Below are 3,561 nucleotides of genomic sequence, written 5' to 3'. Positions count from 1 at the left end.
CTACCGATTTCCCCCGGGTGGGTCAGTCCGGGGGTGCCGTCTATGTGAAGCAGATGCCAAAGGGGTGTGTTGCCTCCACTGAGGGGCCTTAAAGGTCCAAACACCCAGCATCAGCTCAACCCCCAGGATCCCCCTTTCCCCAGACACGGCTAAGCTGCGCACGGCTACACGCGGGAGGGTCCAACCCTCGTGTGCTCGGGTACGTGGTGTCGCAAGCCACCAAACGCCTGCTGACGCAGACGCCCCTTGAGTACGGTAAAAAAGAAAAAGCTCGACAAGTATTTACTGGATGTTACGTTACCTCTGCCAGTGTACAGAAGCATATACACTGGAGGCAGTGGACAAGACGTCTTAAAACGGATTAAAGGAACGCCAATACGACCGCATGTAAAATCCTTTTTCTTCAAGCTCCATACAAACACTCTACCTGTAAAAACGTGGCTACAAGATAAAGGAATGATTGTACCGTGGACAGTCAACTGCATACTATGCCAAAAACCAGAGACAATAGAACATGTATTTATTGAATGCTGGGATCCCATTTTTCACTGGGACATCCTTCAGCGAACTATCGAAAAGGACTTACCTATTACACCACATGGAATCCGATATTTACCAGTTGAGAATCACCGCGACATTCCCTACGACACGATAATGGTACTCAGCCTCCATAGTATGTGGAAAACCCGAATGTCGGTAACACATGCCGACACTAACGCTCGGCCTGTAAGGAAAAATTTCATTGAACATGTAGCGTATATGCGAGAGCTTTACCGAGCCCAGCCAGAAACACCTGATTGGGTTACACTGTTTGATGAGTTGATTAATTTCAAAAGTTTTTGATATCCTTCTGTTGTTTTCTGTATTATGTAAACAGGATATAAAGAAAAGAAAGTGTCAGGATGGCCGAGTGGTCTAAGGCGCCAGACTCAAGGGAAACCTTGCCCAGCGATGCGGGTTACACGAGAATTCTGGTCCACGTATGTGGGCGTGGGTTCGAATCCCACTTCTGACACAATATTTTGCGTTGTTTTTTATACCGCGCGTTGCGCGCCGCTCACTGCGCGCTCTTCTCACGGGATGTACACAGCGTCAGGATGGCCGTGCATACGGAAACCAACAGTTTCATATCAGTGTGGGAGCAGTTTAAATGCGACATTAAAATTGCTGCCATCGATAGAGCATGTGTATTGCGTCACAAGGAAAGGCAACACGAGAAACAGTTACACAGTGAGCTGGTGTACATGTCAGGGGTAGAACATGAAGTGCCTGGAGCGTTTAAAAAAGAAATACGAGAGGTGAAAGCAAAACTCGAGTTGATCGACGAAGATAAGCACCGCGGCGCAATGATAAGGGCGCGCACTGAAAAGTTGTTGCTGGGCGAAACGCCCACTAAACGTGTGCTTAGTGAAGAAACACGTTGCAAAATAAGGAGATAAATGAAATTCGATATCGCAACAAAATTACACGACAAAGTGAAGAGATAAAACTTGCTTTTGTTGGATTTTATACTGAACTTTTAGGAGGAAGAATTTATGACCCCGAGTACTTCAAAACCCACTTTCTGGCCCTTATGCCAAGGTTAGAGGACACGGTTAGAGAATCAATGGAATCTGAAATTACCGTGGGTGAAATTGAAGCGGCAATCGATGACTTAGATAACGGGAAGTCACCTGGGCCAGATGGACTGGGTGCAGCCGTATACAATTTTTTAAAGGCAGAAATGGCAGTGGCTATACACCGAGTGATAGCTGAATGCTATGAAAAAAAGCAAGCGCCTCTCTCGTTCAGGACAGCGCACGTATTAATGATCTCCAAAACTGACGATCCTGCAAAATTACTTTCAGTTGAGTCCTACCGTCCTATTAGTTTGACCAATAGAGATTATAAAATATACATGAAGGTGTTAGCTAGAAGGCTCCAAAACGTTATTAAGTCCCTTGTTGGCCAGCATCAAACCTGTGACATTAAAGGTAGAACAATTTTTACAAACATACACATAGAAAGAAGTACTCTGGAATGTTGTGACGCAGTGCATGATCGCGTAGCTATGATTCAGCTAGACTTACATAAAGCGTTCGACAAAGTGTTACATGAAGTTCTGTTTTCATTGCTGGAGCACGTAAATGTTGGATCTGTAATTACTGAAGGTGTTAAAAATGGTGCATCACGATTGCAAAGCCAAATTAGTGATCAACAAAGAATTAAGTATGTCAATTCTGTACGGACGAGCGTGAAACAAGGATGTGCGTTGTCCCTTCTGCTTTTTGCGGTATACTTGGAAGCCTTTTTGTTTACGTTTGTTTGCAACACCATGTATTCGAGGCTACGCGTTTTTGAGCAGTGAAATTAAGGTCATAGCCTACGCGGACGACATAGCCGTGTTTTGCACTGATGCAAGAAGCGTGCAGGAAGTTGTCAGTGTTGCTAAGGCGTTCTGCACAGCAACTGGTAGCGCGATCAGTTGGCCGAAATGCCTTGGATTTTGGCATGGCAACTGGCAGAGCACACCCGCGGTGTACTGTAATATGAATTCGACCGTCTCCCCCGGAAAGTACCTCGGTGTCCCACTAAATACCTACCGCAATGCCGAGGAATATTGGTTTGAGGAAAATAAACGCGTCAAAAGTACTACTGATAAATGGGGAGGCCATAACTTTTCTATGTTTGCAAGAGCTTCCGTTTGTAATATTTTTTTTATTGCAAAAGTGTTCTACGTGTTGCAAGTGATGACCATGGCAAGAACTTCGGTTCAGAAAATACACGGAGTGTTTGCGACCTTTATTTGGGGATCGCAATAGGAACGCACAAGTCGGTGCAATTTGCCTCATAAGGTGAAAAATGGTGGGCTAGGCTCTGACACCTATTTTTCAAGCAGCTGGTGAGCAGATTCTTCTTTGTGCGGGACCAAACTTATGTGTTTTTGAGAACTGTGATCCAAGCACGATTGCAGGATTGTCTATCTGACTTTGTCGTATCATCTGTTTCATTGGGAGCTGGACCGCTCCGTCCTTATTTGCGTGAAGTGGTTACTTCTGTACGCCTGCTCAAGGCAAGGTTTTCATATGAATACTTGTGTGATGTCACGAAAAAGCGTTTGTAATCTGATATTCTCGATGTATTTTTACCATTACCGGTTTACCGAGCTGCCTACAGGCTAGGTCCTGACCATGATGTACTAAAGCGTGTTAAAAAAAAATGCCAGTGAGACCCTCTGTTAAAACGTTCTTTTTTCAAATACATACCGACACTCTCCCTGTAAAGCCATGGTTACAAAGTAAACGTCTTTTTGTACCTTGGTCGGTAAACTGCTTAATCTGTAATAAGCTTAAAACAATTGAGCATATTTTTATTGACTGCCATGACGCCGTATTTCTGTGGGACGTCCTACAAAGAACACTTAAAAAAGAGTTGCCGATAAGCCCTTTTGGAATCCAGTTTCTTCCACGTGCAGAAACAGGGGAAGTGCCAAGTGATATGCTAATGCTGCTTTGCATGCATAGCGTATGGAAGACGAGAATGGATATCAGGCATGGTCATACACAGGCTCACTCAGCAAGA

At 44.6% G+C, this 3,561-nt stretch overlaps 1 non-coding gene across 1 annotated transcript; it reads left to right on the top strand.

The window, feature by feature from the left end:
* The first annotated feature begins 896 nt into the window (after positions 1-896).
* Positions 897-1,015, top strand: TRNAL-CAA (transfer RNA leucine (anticodon CAA)). The gene is made up of 2 exons: positions 897-934; positions 970-1,015. It is a non-coding gene; the product is annotated as a tRNA-Leu (tRNA).
* Positions 1,016-3,561: the final 2,546 nt, after the last annotated feature.

The sequence above is a fragment of the Dermacentor albipictus genome, chromosome 3 (genome assembly GCF_038994185.2).
Source record: "Dermacentor albipictus isolate Rhodes 1998 colony chromosome 3, USDA_Dalb.pri_finalv2, whole genome shotgun sequence".
NCBI lineage: Eukaryota > Metazoa > Arthropoda > Arachnida > Ixodida > Ixodidae > Dermacentor > Dermacentor albipictus.
Note: the sequence above shows the minus strand (reverse complement) of the source record. Positions and strands in the feature narration are given on the sequence as shown.